The sequence below is a fragment of the Protopterus annectens genome, chromosome 17.part0 (assembly GCF_019279795.1).
Source record: "Protopterus annectens isolate FY-2018-M chromosome 17.part0, PAN1.0, whole genome shotgun sequence".
Classification (NCBI taxonomy): domain Eukaryota; kingdom Metazoa; phylum Chordata; order Ceratodontiformes; family Protopteridae; genus Protopterus; species Protopterus annectens.
In genome coordinates, this window is record NC_056751.1 from 741653600 (window position 1) to 741675486 (window position 21887).

A 21887-nucleotide genomic window follows, 5' to 3' on the forward strand; every position below is an offset into this window, starting at 1 on the left:
CAATTTGAGTGGTTCTGAGAAAAAAGCCCTAACTGAATTGTCATCTAATAGAGACATTCATATTATGAGAGTTGATAAAGGTGGGACTTTGGCAATCATGGACAGCAGAAATTATAACAAAACAATGGAACAGTTGTTATCTAACACTCATTGTTATGAAAAAACTAATACAATTCAAGCATTGAAATGTTTTTCCATGATAGACAGTACTTTAGATGTACTTCTCCTTCATAGGGATTTGGATTGTGACATTTATGAATATATGAAGGTTGAGTTACCTATAATGATGAAATTATTTGGAATTCCCAAAGTACACAAAGATGCTATGAATCCACCTTTTAGAGCAGTGGTATCAGCACAGAAATACAAGACTGAACATATTTCAGGGTATCTAGATTATATTCTCAACCCAATAGTTCAGTTCTTGGAGTTTTATTTATTTATTTATTTTTATTTATTTATTTATTTATTTAAATTTGTTGACCGGGAGTGTCCGACTGGACGTAGGTTCATTTTCAGCGGAGGCCCGGGGAGAAAAGCTCCACAGTTAAAATAAACAGACAGTAGTTACATTGGATTACATAGCGATTAACAGTTTAATATAGCAATTACTTACAACATATTTTCAGATGAAGAACATAGTACATCAGTAGACAACTAGAATCTTTATCTGTGAAGTACATAACAGACATTAATAAATGTTACAATGAGAAGTTCCTGTTGTATGATAAGTACTAGGCTTATGAGCATCTGAGCTTGCTATAATCAAGGTAGTTAGTGGAGTGGAAAGAAAGGTAGTGGTTGGATGGGGAGGGTGATATTAGAGTGGGAGTTGCAAGGGCATAGCCAGCATGCTTTTAGGTGCGCTTTTAGTAAAGTTTTGAAGTGGGTGCATGATGGTACGGAGTTAATTGTGGGTGGAAGGGAGTTCCATAATTTGGCTATAGTGCAAGAGAATAGTGCTTCACCAGCAGAGTTATTGGCTTTAGTGATCTGCAAGTGATTTTTGTTGCTGGATCTTAGTGGTCTGGTGGTGCGATATGGTTGGAGTAGATTCTGGAGGGATGGGACATTTAGTGGATGGTTTACTAGTTTGTGGGCGAGTGAAAGTTGATACCACTGAAGGAGGTGAGGGAGTTCAAGCCAGCCCAGTTCAGCAAGTGAGAGACAGTGGTGACTATGGTAGGATGCCCCTGTGGAGAATTTGGCAATTTTGTTGTAACAGGTCTCTAGTTTGTTTAGATTGCATTGCCTTAGGTTGGTATATACTGGAGAGGCATAAAGTAGGGTGGAGATAAGGTGGGAATTTGCTATTGAAATCTTTGCTGCTTTGGTGAGAAATTGCTTATTTCTGTATAATGCTCCTAGTTTTTTATGGACTTTTTTTATGGTCATGGATATGTGAATGTCAAATTTTAGTTTATTGTCTATTTCCACTCCTAGCAATTTGGTGTGTTCAGTTGGGTATATAGTGGTGTTGTCTTTTGCTGTGATGTTAAAATGAGAGTTGTTTTGAGTATGTTTGGTGGGTTGGAAGATGAGTAGTTTAGTTTTGTTTGGGTTGAGTATTAATTGGGCATCGGATAACCACATTTCAACAGAGGAAAATGCTTCCTGTGTGACTTTTTGCAGTTTTGGTAGGGACTGGGCTGAGCAGATGATGGTTGAGTCATCTGCGTATTGTATGAGTGTGCCATGTTTGGTGGCAGAGGCTAGATTATTGGTGTAAACAGAGAAGAGTAGGGGTCCAAGGATGGATCCTTGGGGAACCCCTATGGAGACAGGTAGTTGGGGAGATATGTCATTCTGCCATACAATGGATTGTTGGCGGTCAGACAGGTAACTCTGAAACCAGTTGGTGACTGATTGTGAGAAGGATAGGTTATTGAGGACAGAGATAAGTTGTTTGTGTGGGACCATGCCAAATGCTTTAGATAGGTCTAGGAAAGTAGCAGAGGAGTGATAGCCATTGTTTTTATTCTGAAAGATAGTGTTAGTAAAGGAGAGTAAGGCAGTGGTGGTGCTATGGTTTGGTCAGAAATCATGCTGAGTACTGGAAAGGAGGTTGTTAGTAAGGAGGTAGTCTGAGACCTGAGAGTGTATGCATCTTTCTAGTATTTTGGAGAGTGGAGAGAGAATAGCTATGGGGTGGTAATTGGTTAGTTCTGTGGGGGGGTCCACCTTTGTGGAGGGGAATTATATGTGATACTTTCCACAGTGTGGGAACATAACTTTCTGACAGAGACTGGTTAATCAAGATGGATACTGGATAGGCCAGAGCATCAGCTGCGATTTGTAGGTATTCATGTGGGAGGTTGTCTGCTGCTAATTTGGTGGGTTTAAGTTTAGTTAAGAGTTTTTTTTATGTTGGAGGTAGGTACAGGAGAAAAAGAGAAGGCAATGGGAAGATTACTAGTTGAAGGTGTGGGTTGGAGGGGAGGAGGGTTGTGTTGTTTAGCTAGTGATAGTATGGTTTGGGTGAAGTGTGTGTTGAATGAGGTAGCAATATTTTCTGAGGAGTGGGGGATGTTAGGAGGAGGGGTACTGACTTTACCTGGGTGGAGGATGAAGTTAATGGAGGACCAGAATTGTTTGGGGCTGTGTTGTGAGGAGTCTAGGGCAGACTGGTAGCATTGGAATTTGTCCTGTTTTATTAGCTTTTTGACTCTATTGCGTAGTTCTAGGAATTTCTATCTAGTTGAGGGGGTTTTGGTTTTGTGCCAGTGCTCCCAGGCTTTATCTCTGTTTTTCATTTCTGACTTAGTGGTTTTCTGTAGCCAAGGGGAGGGTTGTGCTTTGGTTCTGGAAAATCTTATAGGGGCATGGTAATTAAGGATGTTCAGGAAGGTAGTATTAAAAAATTCAACTGTGTCATCTAGACTGAGGTACTTTAGAGAATGCCAGTTACTTTCTTTGAGGGATGAGATGAATATGAGTCAGTTAAAGTTTAGCTTTTTACGTATTTGACAGTAGATGACAGGTTTAGCTTGATATAGGTATTTTTTGATTAGGAATGTTGGGGATTGATCACTGAGACTATCTGATAAGCAGCCTGTTATATATGACTGGGGGCTCTTACTGACTAGTATCCAGTCCAGGGTAGTGTGCTTGCTGGAGTTTTTATTTATCCTGGTTGGTGACTGGACTAGTTGGGTGAAGCCATGAAGGTTTACATGATGGGTTGGATGGTTGTCAGAACAGGATTGCCAGTTGATATTGAAATCACCTAAAATTATAGTTTCTTGGGGGAGATGGTGGGTAGACCAGCTGAGGAGGTTTTCTAGTGGAGGGGTGTTTTGGCCAGGTGGGAAGTAGCATCCAATTATGTTGATGGTTTTGTTTTGTTTTATTTTTGAGGTTGGTATATATTATTTCTTCATTGCCTATTTGTGGAGCTGATGATTTTAAGATTTGCATGTTTAGATGCTGTTTAAATATTATAGCTACACCACCTCCTTTTTTGTTTAGCCGGTCTACTCTTAGTATGTCGTAACCTGTAGGGAGTATTTGCTCACTGGTAATGTGAGGTTTTAGCCAGGTTTCTGTCAGGATGACTATATCTGGGGAGTACAAGTCTATGGTAGCATGGAGTTCATGGACTTTGTTGGATATACTTCTAATATTTAGGCTTAGTAGAAGGAAGTCACTTGGCTTTCTATTGGCTGTAATATGGGAGAAGTTGTGGTTTCTAGTCTGATTATGAGGATTGGGGTTGGAGATGGTAGGGCCAGGGTTGGGGTGGATGTCTCCACTTAGGGCTAGTTTTGATATGCATGAGGTTATTAGTTTTCTCAGTTTTGAATGTGTTTGTTTATAAGGGAAACATTATGATTGTGCTCTGTGGGTAATAGGTATGGTGGGAGGGTTACTATGTTAAGTTGTAGGGATGCTTTATGTTTGAGTAAGATAGTTGGTAGAATATGTGGGGGTGCATAGGGATGGTTTTTGAGCTGGTGGGAGGGGAGCTGAGTGAGGGTGAGACATGAGTGGTGGTGTGAGTAGTACAGTGGTAGTGGTTGAGTGCGGGAATGATAGAGCTTTGGTAGGATGTAAGATATGCAAGGAGAGTGCATGCAGTGAGCATAGGTAAGGTATGCTTGTACATGTTAGTTGAAGAGGTGTGATAGTGGGAAGATGGATGAGGTAGTGTTGGGTTAGCGCTGTGGTTGGCTATTGGAGAGATGGGAGGGGTTTGTGAGTGCAATAAAGGTGGGACCACTGGGGGCGGGAGGGAATAGGGGGCAGGGTGGGGAGCGAAGCGGGTAGAGACCCTGTTAGTTGCTCGTATGAGGACAGAGTTAACTGATAAATGAACATATGATAGTGACAAGGGTGGTTGTAGTTTTAAAAATGGTGCCTGCCACAGGTAATATTTATTAACTTTGAGATTGTCTTAAGGTAATAAACAGGGAAGGGGTGGGGAGAACAAGGGTGTGAGCAGGCAGTTCTTTGTACTGCTGCTAATGAGCCAAAGCAAAGACAAGTTTGTGTTTAAGAAACAATCACAATTGACCAAGGACTGCTCTGAAACTGTAAGTCATTTCTTAACCATTTCTCAGATGGAAAAACAGGATAACCTTGTATCAGTAGGCCACTGTGGTCTCAGTTTAAATTAACAAACACACAGTATTGATCAGATTATGGATACTATCTGCTAACAGAAGGGAATAAGAGAGAAAGTGGAAAATGTGTGTGTGTGTGTGTGTGTGTGTGTGTGTGTGTGTGTGTGTGTGTGTGTGTGTGTGTGTGTGTGTGTGTGGGGGGGGGCTACTTACAAGCCAAAGCAGAGTGCTCTCCAGGGGAAAATGAATATTGGCTCAAACAGGTAGACACATACTCAAAGTTAACTTTAGCTGTTTGCAGACAGTTCAGACCTGGACTGCACTTTTCTTACAAGAATGATAAAGGTGGTACCGCAGTTGAATACTTAAGAGTGGTGTTAGGTTCAAAGTTAACTGTAGCTGTTTGCAGACAGTTCAGACCCAGACTGCACTTTTCTTATAAGAATGTTAAATGTGGTACCGCAGTTGAATACTTAAGAGTGGTGTTAGGTTCAAAGTTAACTGTAGCTGTTTGCAGACAGTTCAGACCCGGACTGCACTTTTCTTATAGGAATGTCAAAGCTGGTACCGCAGTTGAATACTTAAGAGTGGTGTTAGGTTCAAAGTTAACTGTAGCTGTTTGCAGACAGTTCAGACCCGGACTGCACTTTTCTTACAAGAATGATAAAGGTGGTACCGCAGTTGAATACTTAAGAGTGGTGTTAGGTTGAAAGTTAACTTTAGCTGTTTGCAGACAGTTCAGACCCGGACTGCACTTTTCTTACAAGAATGACAAATGTGGTACCGCAGTTGAATACTTAAGAGTGGTGTTAGGTTGAAAGTTAACTGTAGCTGTTTGCAGACAGTTCAGACCCGGACTGCACTTTTCTTACAAGAATGATAAAGGTGGTACCGCAGTTGAATACTTAAGAGTGGTGTTAGGTTCAAAGTTAACTTTAGCTGTTTGCAGACAGTTCAAACCTGGACTGCACTTTTCTTACAAGAATGTTAAAGGTGGTACCGCAGTTGAATACTTAAGAGTGGTGTTAGGTTGGAGAGAAACTGAGCTCCTCATGGGGCCTGTAGCAGAGTGGATTGTAGGATTGTAGGATTTATCTTTGAGACTCGTGGCATTTACTGGAATTATTTAAGAAACATAAGGCATGGTCTGCAGATTGCCATTTTGCATCTTTGGATGTTTTGCCTCTACACTTGTATAGATCAACGAGATGGAATACAAGCCATAAGGGAATATTTGTCATTGTTCTCAAATTTGAATGTGAACATTATAAATACCACATCCTTGTTATTATCCCTGGTACTGGAAAACATTTTTTTCTGGTTTGATGGAAACCTTTATAAACAGAAAAGTGGATTTGCAATGGGTGCCAAAGTTGCACTAGCCTTTGCCAATTTGGTAATTGCCCTTTGGTAACAAGAGAAGTTAAAACAACATCTGCTGTTCAACAAAGTGTTTTTTTAGCTAAGCTACATCAATGATTTGATTTTCATATGGAATGGAAAAGAGTATGAATTTAATTGGCTTCTCAATGACTTGAACATGAGTACAAGTTTTTTTGAAATTCACTAAAGGTGGTTTTGGCAAGTCAGTTAATTATCTTGATGTGACTCTGACTTTTGTACAAGAGAATGGTTGCATTCAAAGCCAGATTTACTGTAAAGGTAGTTTTGTCAATCAATATTTACATAAACAGAGTTTGCACCCTCAGCACATGAAAAAAAGTGTTGTAAAGGGTCAGTATATCAGACTTAGTAGATTGACCAGTGGCAATGTGTTGTAAAGGGTCAGTATATCAGACTTAGTAGAGTGACCAGTGGTGATGTGTTGTAAAGGGTCAGTATATCAGAATTAGTAAAATGACCAGTGATGATGAATGTTTCAACAGTGAACACCAATGATTGGTTAAATAAAATCGAGCAGGAAGTGTTACTACTAAGAATGAACAGGGCAACATCTATCCTAAATAAAGTTGAGCTTTGTCAACAGATCCTTCAGTTTTGCCTACAGTCTAGAATAACAATAAGATTGATTTCAGGAATGCCTTTCTCCTTCCTATAACTACAGATATGAACATTATAAAAAAAAAACATCCTGGCAGTTAATTGGAAATGTATTCTGAGCAACAGAAACATGGCTCAGATACCAGGTTTGAAACCAATATTTACTTACAAAAAAAGATACAATATAAAAAACATTTTAGAAAAGCCTACATGGACAAGTAATACAATAGTAGGGGGAAGGGCAGGCACGTTCAGGTGTGGACATTGTAAACAGTGCCACTATATAGCAAAAAGTTCAAGTATTGCATTGAATGCTCATAACATGTTTTTACTGCTAAGAAAAGGTTTGATTGCACTTCCATTGGGGTAGTTTATTTGACCTTATATGAGTGATGTTCAAGTTTTTATATAGGTAAAACAGTGAGATGTTTAAAACATTGGATCAATGAACATAATTTAGCCATCAGAAAACAATGCAAATAATGTATTGGCTAAACATGCTTTGATTTGTGAATGTTTTAGGAAGTATATATTCTTCATCATTGACTCTGTAGCAATCCAGGCTTTAGAAGGTGATTATAAGATTTGCCTGGAATGCTGCGAATTTAGATGGCAAACACATGTATGGCAGATTGACTGCCAGGATTAAATGATATGATTAACATAAAATGTTTTATGTTGGGAGTGAATCATTAGTTTGGAAGAAATGTGCCTGATCTTGTCTGACTTTAGAAGCTAAGCAGGATTGAGCCTGGATAACACTGGGTGGGACATCACTTTTTGACAATGGATTTTAACTCTGTTTTTTAATTATTGGCGGAAAAAGGAATTCTATGATTGGTTCTGTTTTCTGACTGGTAAAAAAAGTCATTAAGATCTATGATTGGCTTCTTTTTAGTGTATAATGATTGGTCCTGAATACCAGGAAATGTTTTTTTTGAGATTTTTGAAACTAATTTAAATATTGTATTTCATTGGGTGCATGCGCTTTGAATAGTAGTTGATTGGCTGTGCGTGCTTTTTGGCGTAAAGCCTGGAGAGTATTTAAGTGGCATGGAAACATTTTGTAAAAAGATTCTGAGGAAGTTCTATGGTGACAATATTAAAGAATGAAAATGATTAATCTTAGAATGACTCTCGTGGCTTGTCCTTTGGAACTTGTTTTGTTTCTGTTTTGTTCCATGCTGTTTTTGTTTGGTTAGAATAAAATGTATTATCACTTAAACGTCTGACAGCTTCATCATAATACTGATTAAAACCCTAAACCATCACACTGCCATCTTGTCTGCACGAGTTATCAGAATATATCTTCATTTTTCTTTAAACTATCCATTTTTGCATTTTTTCTTCCTACTCAAATGATCTTTTCCCTTGTCATACACAGTTGAACCATGTGATTCTTTAAGCACAGCCTTTTCAAATGGATTATGAAGGGGGAGGTGTTAGAAATCAGAACATTTGAAAAATAATTCTCTACCCCTTTTCCTTAATGTGCTGAATCCCCTCATCTTCATCAAAGCATGTTGACAATAATGCACATTTTACCAGTGTCACTTCCTAACAGCACAAAGGAGCATATAGTTAAAGTGCTCTCTAAAACCAAAAATAATACCTCCACAGATGCTGATAATTTATCTGGATGCCAAACATGGTCTTGTGGAGCACCTCCTTAAATTGTTTAAGCATAGCTACAGGATTTGTCACCACGTTGTGGTAAACTGCAGTGGTGATGCCCCGACATAAAGGCACTCTTACCACTTATTCCATAAACTATAGATCTATTAGCCAAATTAATCTGGTTTGCAAAGCCATGGAATGCATTACACCTGACTCATGATCTGTGATATCAAAAGCATTATCTGGTTACACCCTCATCAGTTTGTATTTGTTAAACTGATACCCTGCATACTGAATTTATTTTTTTTTTCAAAAAGATCACATAGGAGGTTGATAGTTGTCACTCTTTTTCACATAGTTTATTTTGATCTGGCCAAAGCATTTGATATTACACTGCATGCCTGCATCATAAAAAAGTTAAATGTCTTAAAGGTAGACCCATATGTAGTGAAGTGGATAGCCCACTGGCTGAAAGATAGAGCCTATATAGTTAAGGTAGCAGACACCACCTTAGAAAGTGTAAGGGTGACTTATGGTGTAACCCAAAGTGTAAGGGTGACTCATGGTGTACCCCAGGGCTCAGTATCTACGTCTCTAAAACCTACATAGTTAAGGGAGCAGACACCACCTTAGAAAGTGTAAGGGTGACTCATGGTGTACCCCAAAGTGTAAGGGTGACTCATGGTGTACCCCAGGGCTCAGTATCTACTTCTCTAAAACCTACATAGTTAAGGTAGCAGACACCACCTTAGAAAGTGTAAGGGTGACTCATGGTGTACCCCAAAGTGTAAGGATGACTCATGGTGTACCCCAGGGCTCAGTATCTACTTCTCTGCTCTCCAGATCAGGAATCAGGACCATTTGCAAATGGCTGCAAATTGGGCATTATTGTCAAATCTCTGTCTAATACCCGTTCATTACAGCAGAAACTAACCATAGTGAACAAGCAGAACAAGCAGAGTACAGAAAAAAGGCTGAAAAAAGTCACATTTTCACATTTGGTGCCTCTCTCCTTTAGTGTACAATTTAGTCATTACCCCATTCCAAAATGATCATATAGTCAGGGATCTTCAAACCTGGGTTGATAATTGCTTCTTCTTTGACCACCATGTAGAAGTGTTATGTCAGAAAAAAGCTCAACTATTTAGCAAAGATAATATCTAAGGGCATATCATCCATATTAAAAGATGTTATTCCTCTTTATGCAGCTCTGATTAGATCAGTTACTGAATACAATGCCTTCTTTGGAATGTATCTTTCTAGACATATTAAGCAGTCTTAAAGATCTCAGTGGTTCCTAAGTAGAGATACAGGAGATCAGGGGGTCCCTAAAGGTGTGGAATATAAAACAAAGAAAACAACAAGCCAGAAAATTTTTGCTTTGGAACACTACCTGGGTTTTATGATTTTTGGAAATTATTATGACTGAGCTCATCAATAAAGTTTTAAGGCCACTAGTTTCTCTGTTTTTTTTATTATTTTTACTCAACCCTAGTGGTGGTGAGGTTGGAACTAGACAGATTCATGTGAGTGTTCATTTTTTATGAATACAAAACATAGATCACCACATAAGAGCTTTTAAGAAACCAAGTAAAGGCCTAAAGTCCCTGGGCAATTAGGAAAAGTGTTATTTGGTTTGTTAAAAGCTCCATTGTGCAGTGATCTATGTTTTGTGTTCCACTCCATTAGGGGCCTCCATCTTTTGTGTTCCACTCCATTAGGGGCCTCGATTTTTTGTGTTCCACTCCATTAGGGACGCCAACCTTTTGTGTTCCACTCCATTAGGGGACCCAATCTTTTGTGTTCCACTCCATTAGGGACCCGAACCTTCTTGTATTTCTGCAAGTCAAAAATAAAATAATTAATACTAAAAATAGGGCTTAAATCTCCACCTAAACATAAAAAATGCAGGAGTGACATAATTATTATCCAATGCATACTCCGCCTATGGAACAAACTTTTTAAACAGACACCCTAACACCCTTCAGATTAAATTGTGGCTGATTAGATGGGAAGCCATAAATTTACTCCTAGACTTACCTGCTCTGACCATTTTAAGAAGAGCAGGACACAGCATAAGGGCAGGTATTAACAAGGTCTTGTGAATCACTTGTTTTGTATTTCCCATGATCCTATGATCCTATGCTGCATAACTAACTTGGTGGGAGAACTTTTAAAAACTTCATTGTTGGAGTAATATGAAGTCTAACCCAAAACCTATGCCGCTAGGTTAGAACACAGAGAGAGAGTGTGTATTTACACTGAAGACTCTTATTTATTTCTGGATTCATTCACAAGGGTGCAAAATGGACAGGCTATTGACCTGAAAAAGTGATTTGTAACATTGTGAACCTGTTTTAAGCTGCAATTGTCCAGTAAAATTACTTATTTGAAGAGGACTAAGTGTGCTCATTGACCAAAATATGTGATTTTAAGATTTTTTCATTAAAGACTTCCTGGTCTACTTCACAATGAGTGTCATGGTATCTTTAATATCCACCTAAGCTATGACCAGTTCAATCAGATAGTACTGCAGTTTAACATCTCGTTTGAAGGATAGCATCTCAGATATACAGAGCCCCTTCATTTTGGTCAGCACTGGGAAGTAAATCCAAGCACCTTATATGGGGACAGAACCCACAATCTCTGATCTTTTAGGCATTAAAGCAGAGAGTGCAACTTGTTGAACCACTTACACTGTGAAAGAGAGATGAGTTTATTTATTTATTTGCATTTGCTTTCCGGGATAGTCCACTGGGCCTAGGAGAGCCCATTTTCAGTGGAAGCCCGGGGAGAAAAGCTCCACATATTACATATACATTGATGTGATAAAGTTACATAACGACTGTTAACAGATTCAAGTTACTAGTAAGCAACGTTATACAAAATACAAAAATAATAATGATTTACATCCAGGTACAATATATACATGTTGATATACAAATAGAAGTAGGCTTTAGAAATGTAGAAAACTATGGATCCATAGAAGTACTACTGCAATGAATGGTAAAAAAAATATTTTTGGAGGCACTGAAGATTTCATGGAATAGGCAGAGAAGGGGTAATGCAGATGGGAGAGACACAGGTGAAGTAAAAAGTTACATTCATTTAAAGGCAGAGCAGATAGGCTGTGTCTTTTCATTATCAGCCAGTATAATGTAACGTAATGTAACCAGTTTTGTGCTTCCCTTAGACTCATCTGTTTCCACATGAGAGCGTATCATTGTTTTGAGTAATTTCTTACCAAATCTGTGCAATAAAGTGATAGAGCCATGACTATGACTGAGACTACCTGAGTTTGATTAGAGGTTCGACCACTGGAGGAGCCATATAAGGTAGGATGGGACTGAGCAGCAAATGGCAGCTTGCATATGTTGGGAAGGGGGTGGTGGTCTGATTTGCTGCAATGCAGACACCTGCTTGAATGAAGGGAGTCCTGTATGAATTAATGACCAGATGTATATTTGGTGTTTTGACATCAGGTAGATCAATTGCTGATACGGCAGTACAACACAAGGGGCAGGGGCTGTACTCCCGAGTGGGTCATGCTTTGGATAAGATGTTAAACTGAGGTCCCATCTGCTTGAGTTAGTAGGAGCTCTCATGGCACCTATTAAAAAGAGTAGGGGAAGTTCCCCAATGCCCTGGCCAAATTTCCCCTAATAATATAAATACCACTTTTGGTCTCCCCTGAAAAGAGGTTTATAGCTTAGTAGGACTAACCTGTCAACAAAAGATAAATAAATTACAATCGTAAGTTACCAGAAAAGACTGAAAGCACTGTCCCTTTTTTTAGTGTCCTTTAGAATCATGAAGCGTGGCCTGCTCCTTGCCTTCCATGCTTTTAGGGATCCAGTAGTGGTCCAGTAGTGGTCCAGCAAATCAAACAATCCCACTAATACTAGGACCAGAGATCTAAACCAACATCAACAGCTGTGTTACATTGTGCTTTCCCCTCCTCTGGAGTAGACTTCCACTGAAAATTAGCTAGTGTATAGGTTCATAGATTAACAGTGGGCTATTTTAAACCTAGCCAATTACCCATACGAGAATCAAACCCTGAGTCTGTAAGGTAAACACTTTAACCATTATGTTAGCCCCCCAACACGATGTGTTACTTGATAAGACAACTAGATGACTGAACGGGTATTTACAAATTATCCCCTGCTTTACTGGTCTAGTCATCTCTTAAAAAGGAGGTAAGTTTAAGCATGGCTATTCAGAAGGTGTAAATGGCCATGACACTCAGCTGCTTTGTACTTTCTATGATCCTAAGATGGGAGCTGGTATGAGGATAGGATGTGCAACATGAAAGTAAGGGAAGAGCTGAAGGGGAGGATGAGGTGATAACTGGAATCCTGGAGGCAGAGGCAGAGCTGGCTTGTCCAGGGTCTGGAGCCATTCCTCAACATTGTGCCCCTCAACACCACAATCTGTTATTCCTCAACACTGTGCCCCTCAGCAGCACAGTCTGTTATTCCTCAACATCGTGCCCCTCAGCAGCACAATCTGTTATTCCTCAACATCGTGCCCCTCAACACCACAATCTGTTATTCCTCAACATCGTGCCCCTTAACAGCACAATCTGTTATTCCTCAACATCGTGCCCCTTAACACCACAATCTGTTATTCCTCAACATCGTGCCCCTCAACACCACAATCTGTTATTCCTCAACATTGTGCCCCTCAATACCACAATTTGTTATTCCTAAACATCGTATCCCTCAACACCACAATCTGTTATTCCTCAACATCGTGCCCCTCAACAGCACAATCTGTTATTCCTCAGCATCGTGCCCCTCAACACCATAATCTGTTATTTCTCAACATCCTGCCCCTCAGTAGCACAATCTGTTATTCCTCAACATCGTGCATCACAACAGCACAATCTGTTCAAAGCAGCCTGGTGACTAGTGCTCCTGAAATGCAAGAGCTACCCAGCCAACCAGGCCTTGTTTTTGCATCCCATCTGCAGCCCTCTTCAGTTGAGGAGCCATTTAAAAAAAAGTCCATGATCAAGTACCTGGGGGTCCTGAAATACAGGAGCTAATCAAGTCCTGTTTCTGCACCCTGCCCCTCTCTCTTCACATTTTAGTTAAAAAAAAAAAAGAGAGAGAGAGTGTGTGTGTGTGTGTGTGGGGGGGGGGGGTTAAACTGTATCAAACTGATTGCTACAAATGTAGCAGTTTATACCAAACACAGAGCTAGGCAGCACTCAGGTTTGACCGCAAATGCAATACTGGCTTTATAAGCCAGTATGCACTAAAGAGCGATCAGGACTAGATAACCGATCAGCACCTAACACTTCACATCTGGGGCAGTTGTCCTCTTAACCCTGCTCTAGCTATGCTACTACTGAGAGGGATCATGCCTAGGACAAGCCCTTTTTATTTGCCTTTGACATCAGACAGAGAATGGAAAAGTCTCTTTGCTAATATTATAAAGCTGAGAAGAACGAGGCATAAGAACTCAGATGGGAATGTAAGACTTTGAAAGGGATTTGTGGAGGCTGGAAGCATGTTCTAAGAGGTAGCACCTCTGTTTTAACCTCCATCAGATGTATGTAATTAATATGGATAAGGAGAACCCATTGATGCCATATTTACTTGGGGCTTCAGTGGCACCATATACATTCAGGGATTCATAAAGCAATGATCCACGACTGTGCAGGGATATATCAGGATTTACAATCCACGACTGTGTATGGGTACATCAGGATTTACAATCCATGACTGTGTGCAGGTATATCAGGATTCAATATCCATGACTGAGCATGGGTATATAAGGACTTAATATCCACGACTGTGCATGGGTGTATCAGGATTTAATATTCTTGACTGTCCACAGGTACATTAGGATTTAATACCCATAACTGTGAATGGATATATCAGGATTCAATATTCACAAATGTGCATGGGTATAGCAAGATTTAATATGCATGACTGCACATTGGTATATGAGAATTTAATACCACCTTTTCTTCAAAAATACAGGCAACTGAGGAACCTTGCAAAAAAACATAGAACTAATGACAAAAGGTTATACTATAGCTCTGCTCAGTTTAACAACAAATCCAATCCTCAAAATTTTTGGTCAGCTCTCAACAACATCCTCTATCCTGGAAAGCCCTCTAATCCCTCCCCATACCCCAACTCTTCCTCTCAGGAAACAGCTACCCTCCTGAATAAACACTTTGTCTTCCATCCAAAATCTGGTAACCTCTAAGCCAAACTCTACTTTGACACCCACCCCTCCAAGTCCCACTAACACAACTTTGTTTTCTTTTGAGCCAGTTCCCTTTACTTACATCAAATCTCTACTACTCAAGCTAAAACCGTGCTCTCCTTCACTGACATTCCTCAAACTTGCTGCTGACTCAATTGCCTATCCTGTATCTATACTAATTAATCAATCTATTCTGGAATCAACTGTCCCCACCCTTTGGAAATCTTTCTTCACTATCCCTCTTCATAAAGGTGGAAACTCCACTGACCCCTCAAACTACTGACCCATTGCCATTTTGTCCCCCCTCTCCAAGATATTAGAAAAATATATTCACTCACAGCTTCTCAATCACCTCCTCACACACCACTTACTTACCCCTACCCAACATGGATTTCGTCCTCACCACAGCACCACCACTGCCCTCCTCTCCTTCACTCATATCATTGCAGAGGCCCTAGACAACAATAAACCCATTTCCTGTCTCTTTCTAGATCTCTCCAAAGCCTTCGATACTGTCTCTCATCCTCTACTACTATCCAAACACGCAAATCTCCACCTATCCCCCTCCGCACTTGCCCGGTTTAATAGTTACCTATCTGGCAGGGAACAATCTGTCAAATGGCTCTCATCCTCCTCACCTTTCCTTCCCATCTCCACTGGTGTTCCCCAAGGCTCCATCTTGGGACCCCTTTTGTTTAACATCTTCACCAATGATCTTTACACCTCATGCAAAGAATCCTCCCTTATTCAGTATGCCGACGACTCCACACTTGTATCCATCTCAAATAACATTCCTGAACTACACTCCCTGACCCAACAGGCCCTACTATCCACTGAACAATGGCTCTCTCACAACCTACAGATCCTAAATCCCAAAAAGACCAAACTCCTACTTTTCCTTCCCTGTTCTCTTTCTCGTCACAAAACCTTCTTTTTTTATTACATCTTCTAACAATACAACTATCCAACCTGACACCCAAACAAAATTCCTAGGGGCCATTATCGATGACCAACTAAAGTTCAACCTACACATACTCCAATGTATACAAAAAACAAACCAGAAACTAGGTCTGCTATATCGGAATAAAAAATTCCTAACCCCTGAATCTAGCCTTACCCTAGGTCAGGCACTCCTCCTCCTCTCCCTCTTATACTCCGCCCCAGTTCTTACCAATATCCAGGCCTCCACTCTAAACAAACTCCAACAGACTTACCATAAAATAGCCAGATTCATTATTAACTCCCCATACAACTCACACCACTGCATTTCTTTAAACTCTCTTCAATGACTTGAACTTCCCCAATTTCTGCTATCTTATCAATTTCATATGCTACACTCTATTCTTTATAAACCCTCCTTCTATCCATCTCTATCTTCCTTAGTCTCCATCTACAACCTATCCCGGACCGTCCGTACTTCTAACCAACAATTACTTGATATCTATCACCCAAAAGGTCAGTAGGCAAACTACTCTACAAACACTCCCTTGCCCATGCTTGGAACAAACTTCCCCTTGACTTACGTTCAATCTCCCACACATCACACTTTAAAAATGAACTAAAAGCTTATTTTCTCAATTCCAGAACCTGCCCTTGCCATGACCCTACCTAGTCTTACTTCCCTTTATGTACCCTCAAAAGGACCATACTTAGTACCTCATTACACCTCTCTCTCCAATGTGTCTACTATGCATTTGCATAATTTTATACAGACAACATTTTTTATTGTTGACCTATTGAACTATATCACTGTAAAATTGCTACTTAGCTTCTTTTTAATGCAACTTTAACTTTATGCATGTAACCCAACATATGTGAATCTTTTTGCTATAACTGCTATTATATCAATATTGTTTAAAATTGTACTTGTTTAAAATGCACTACTGGAGCTTTTCTCCTCGGGTCTCCCCACAAACCCAGTTGGACAAACCCGGTTAACAAATGTCAATAAATAAATAATAAATAAATATCCAAGAATGTGCATGGGTATAGCAGGATTTAATGTCCATGACTGTTCACAGGTATATCAGGATTTAGTATCTATGACTGTGCACGGATATGTCAGGATTTAATATCCACAAATTAGCATGGGTATATCAGGATTTAATACTTACAATTGTGCATGGGTATTTCATGATTAAATATCCATGACTGTGCATGAGTATATCAGCATTTAATATCTATGACTGTGCATGGGTATATCAGGGTTTAATGTCCACGACTGTGCATGGGTATATCTGGGTTTAATATCCATGACTGTGTAAGGCTATATAAGGATTTACCCACAGTTGATGTAGTTTGATCTTGGGAGTGATGTCTGCGTCACTAAACAGAGACATCTGTGTGTAAATCCTAATATACCCACAAAGAACAATGGATTATTGCTTTTATCCAATCATTGTTTAAGAAACAAAATTACTTACCTTTCTTAAATAATGTAATTGTATAAGAGGACTTATGTCTACTTCCATGTTGTCTTTGCTATTCTGATGTACTGAGCATGCATATGAAATGTGCCTCCAATACATCAGTTGGGCGCATGCATATGTGACGTACCTCCACTGCATTAGTACTGCGCACACATATGGGACATACCTCCAGTACATCAGTACAGCACACGCATATAGGACATACCTCCAGTACATCAGTATTGTGCACACATATGAGATGTACCTCCAGGACATCAGTACTGTGCATGCCTATGGGACATACCTCCAGTACATCAGTACGATGCACATATATGGGATGTACCTCCAGTACATCAGTACTGTGCACACATATGGGATGTACCTCAAGTACATCAGTACTGCACATGCATATGGGACGTACATCCAGTACATCAGTACTGTGCATGCCTATGGGACATACCTCCAGTACATCAGTACAGTGCATGCATATGGGACGTACCTCCAGTACATCAGTACGGTGCACATATATGGGACATACCTCCAGTACATCAGTACTGTGCATGCTTAGGGTACATACCTCCAGTACATCAGTACAGTGCACACAAATGGGATGTACCTCCACTAAATCAGTACTGCACATGCCTATGCGATGTACCTCCAGTACATCAGTACTGCGCATGCCTAGGGGACGTACCTCCAGTACATCAGTACTGCGCATGCCTATGGGATGTACCTACAGTACATCAGTATGGTGCACATATATGGGACGTACCTCCAGTACATCAGTACTGCACACGCATATGGGACATACCTCCAGTACATCAGTACTGCGCATGCCTATGGGACATACCTCCAGTGCATCAGTACTGCGCATGCCTAGGGGACAAACCTCCAGTACATCAGTACTGCGTATGCCTATGGGACATACCTCCAGTACATCAGTACAGTGCACATATATGGGACATACCTCCAGTACATCAGTACTGCACACGCATATGGGGTGTACCTCCAGTACATCAGTACTGCACACGCATATGGGACATACCTCCAGTACATCAGTACTGTGCACGTATGTGGGACATACCTTCGGTACATCAGTACTGCGCAGACATATGGGTTGTATCTCCAGGACATCAGTACTGCGCACACATAAGGAACATACTTCAAGTACATCAGTGCTGTGCACGCATATGAGACGTACCTCCAGTACATCAGTATGGTGCACATATATGGGACGTACCTCCAGTACATCAGTACTGCGCATACCTGTGGGACGTACCTCCAGTACATCAGTGCAGGATAAGTGATGAAGAAAACAGAATCTGTTGCTCTTTGTTTATTTATTTATTTTTTAACTGTTAAAAAATTGACATTTACAGGGACAGCACAGAAAAATGAAAAACTTCAGGTATGTTTCTTTTTTAGTTTTGTAGAACATGCCTGATTTTGTTCTCATATTTTGGTGTGTTCTGAAGCATATGCTAATAAAAATATCTGGCCTCTCAATGGTACGTCAACAGCTGGACTTTATCCATTGGTATATGCTCAATTTTCAATGACACACCGGTGGGGCTGTCCAATCAGCATGCTCATGTTTGAATAGTAATGAGCCATTATTGTATAATGCTCAATAAAACATGTATGAGCAGGACTTGAATAATTACTGAAAATTATGTGATAAAGCAGATTAATTATTAAAAACTGGCAAACTGAATGTTGGGGAGTATTTTATGGCATTTTCTGCCCAGGCATAGGATGGTGGTGATGCATCTGTGATGAGCCCTAATAAGAGCCCAACTGTTCTGTAGGCCATACTCGGAGAAAGAGATCACACTTCTCGAAGGAGAAAGTAAACTGGATAGTGAATGAGGCAGAATAAAAGTTGTGCAGAAAGAGGTTTAGGAAAAATACATCTTTTTTATTTGAAAATGAAGGGAAAGAAGATATGGTCTCAGCATAAAAAGGAATAGCTGGGAACTGTCACAGGATTAGGCAGGAAAAAAGAACAAGGTAGACAAGTAGGCATGTATACCAGATGACAAACTCTGAGTTCAGCCTGAACATTAGGAAACAATTATTCTTAGAACAGGTGGTAGATGGGTGTGACATATTGCTGGAGAGGCAAAGAGAAAAAACATTGTAGAATTTTAAAATAGACTGGGATATCCAAAATGACAGAAGTGAAGAGCAGTAGGTGAAAGTGAGGGACTTGGGCAGACTTGTTAGATTTAATGTTTCTATATTTCAGCAATTTATGGTAATATTCATGATGATAAACTGTATTACTGGATATGTTGTTGGAGTGAGACCAGCATTATAATCTGTGTTATGCAGGAAGCATGTGACCTCCCCATACAATGCATGAAGCATGTACAATGCATGAAGCATGTGACCTTCCCATACAATGCATGAAGCTTGCTACTTCCCCATACAATGCATGAAGCATGCAACCTCCCCATACAATGCATGAAGCATGCTACCTCCCCGTACAATTCATGAAGCATGCTACCTCCCCATACAATGCATGAAGCATGCTACCTCCCCATACAATGCATGAAGCATGCAACCTCCCTGTACAATGCATGAAGCATGCAATCTCCCTGTACAATGCATGAAGCATGCAACCTCCCCATACAGACCTGTATTAACAAAATTATTAATAGTAAAGTTAAAAGGTTAATCATCACTTTTAGGTGGATACCTTGATGTCTAAACCAAATTTCTCTCTGAACTTCTCTACTGCATCCTAAGTCTACTTCTCTCTTGGTTTAATCATTCCTTTCTAAAAAAGTAAAATAACTACTTCCCTCCATCCTTCTCTTGCATAGTTATCTGTTCTGTCTTTTCTTGAATATCTCTATTTATACATTGTTATCCTTGTAGGTATCACTACTGTATGAGCTAATGTATTGTATAATTTATTTGTAGCAATCTTTATTCTGTTTGGGGCTTTACCCCTTGGGCCTCCACTTAAAAAGGGCTTGTGCCCAGTTGGAATTTCCCTGTCAACAAACACTAAATAAATAAAATAAATAAAATTACAGTGAATTTAAATGCAAACACAATGATGCATAACAGTAGATTAAAATGCTACTATGACTTTCATCCTCATGGCTTTGAAGTAGAATATTTGCTTTAAGCAACAAAATTTGAAAACATGCAAGTATACAAAAAGAGAAGGCAGCACCGTGTGTTTATGGGTTACTGCGGGGAGGAACAGAAATGACTGGTTAAGTGGTACAATAAAGACATGTAGTGTCCCAGCAACTGGATTTATTGTTATTTCAGTAAAAACATTCTGCCTTTATTTTACTTTAATTTTTACCACATAATAGGAAGTTGTTCTAGCTGTCTATGTGAAAAACTTTTTAAAATGAAAGTCTACAATGATATAAAAAAAAAACAACATTGAAACTTGCATTTAATAAATGTTACCTGCAGGTGGCACCAAACACATATTTTCCACCCAGTGCTGTTGCATTACATTTCAGATAAGGGCTTTCATTTTTTGCCTGCTGTCTTTCTTTCTTGATGTCTGACACTTTTAGAATCAGCTGTCACTGGGATACAGTATTTGTGCACATTCCCAGGACACAATCATAACAGCCAGAGAAAAGCAACACATGAGGGATGTGCATAAAAGACATTTGGAGTGGAAAAAGATGCCAAATGTTTTAAATCTAACAGATGAACTATTGATGTCTAAAGCTAAACATTGAAGGTGCAATAACATTTAGAAAATGCAAGCCAAACTAAAGCAGGTTTTCCATTACTAACTGAATGGTACTCCAGACTGCACTTCAATGTCGCATGACCATTCAATTTTATCAATATATTTTATTTTATTTTATCAAGATTATCTCTACTAAACATACTGTATGAACAACAATCATATGTTACAACTTAATTGTATGTCTAAACTACTATGCTTATGTAAATATCTTATGCAATCATATATCTGCTATATTGTATAACGGCATGTGTAAACCACAATGCTCATGTAAATACCTTATGTATAGTATGTTAACAATTATTCTGGAGCTTTTCTCACCGGCCCTCCGTTGAAAATGGACAGCTCTGTCCAGTCGGACCTCCCAGGTAAATAAATGAAAAATAAATAAATAAATAAATAAATTTTGAATTATTTCTCATTCCAACTTCTATCTTAGGGGATCAGTATTCAGGGGATATCCAGAAGCTCTATTTTACTGACACTAAAATTTATTTTCCAAATTCTGTGGTTGTCTTGGCACTCATAGAATAAAGATTTCAGTGTTTTTTTTTTTTTAATAAATATATGAGTAGAGTTCTTTGCAATACCTTTAACATATTCTTTATCACTAAAATAATCATTTTTTTCTTATACAATGGCGTGTGGGTAAGAGACTTTACAGCTCATTAAACTGATTTGGCAACTCTTCTGATTCTGGTAAAATGATGCTCCTGCCTTTCTTATGTTTGAAAAAGCTCTAATTTAACACTGGTTCAGCCCAAATGAAGAACGCACACCAGGCATACAGGAATTAACTGTCAGTTTTCTGCAGTGCCCTTCCAAAGTGTTTCTTTTGTGCAGGCTCTGAGTCATAGGTTCATAGATAGATACTAGCATATTAGTCTGCCTAGCCAATAAACAGAGGTCAGAATCAAACCCTGTACCTTGTACTTATGAGGTAAAAACTTTAACCTGATGTCCAGAATGCGCCCCCTACAATACTTAACAGTGCCTCCTTTATATTACCAGTGTTAAGAACACTTCCCCATCAATATTCTAGTTGTAACATAAGTGCAGAGAAGATTTTTCTGCACTATTTTTACTGAGGCTTAGAGACCAGAGCAATTCTCAAGTGCTACCAACATTGATGCATAACTTTCCGCAAAGTTTCTTTGGTGGATCCAATTTTGCATTATAAATATTTCCGTCATTCATCTTGTCCACATTATAAGTACCATAAGGTATCAAAAGCAATTCTGAAACATCATGTCTAATGAATGACCAGTATCCAAGACATCTGGATAAAATCAGGATGAAACTAGTGTTGCAAGACTTTTTGCAGCACAACTCTGTGCATTAAAG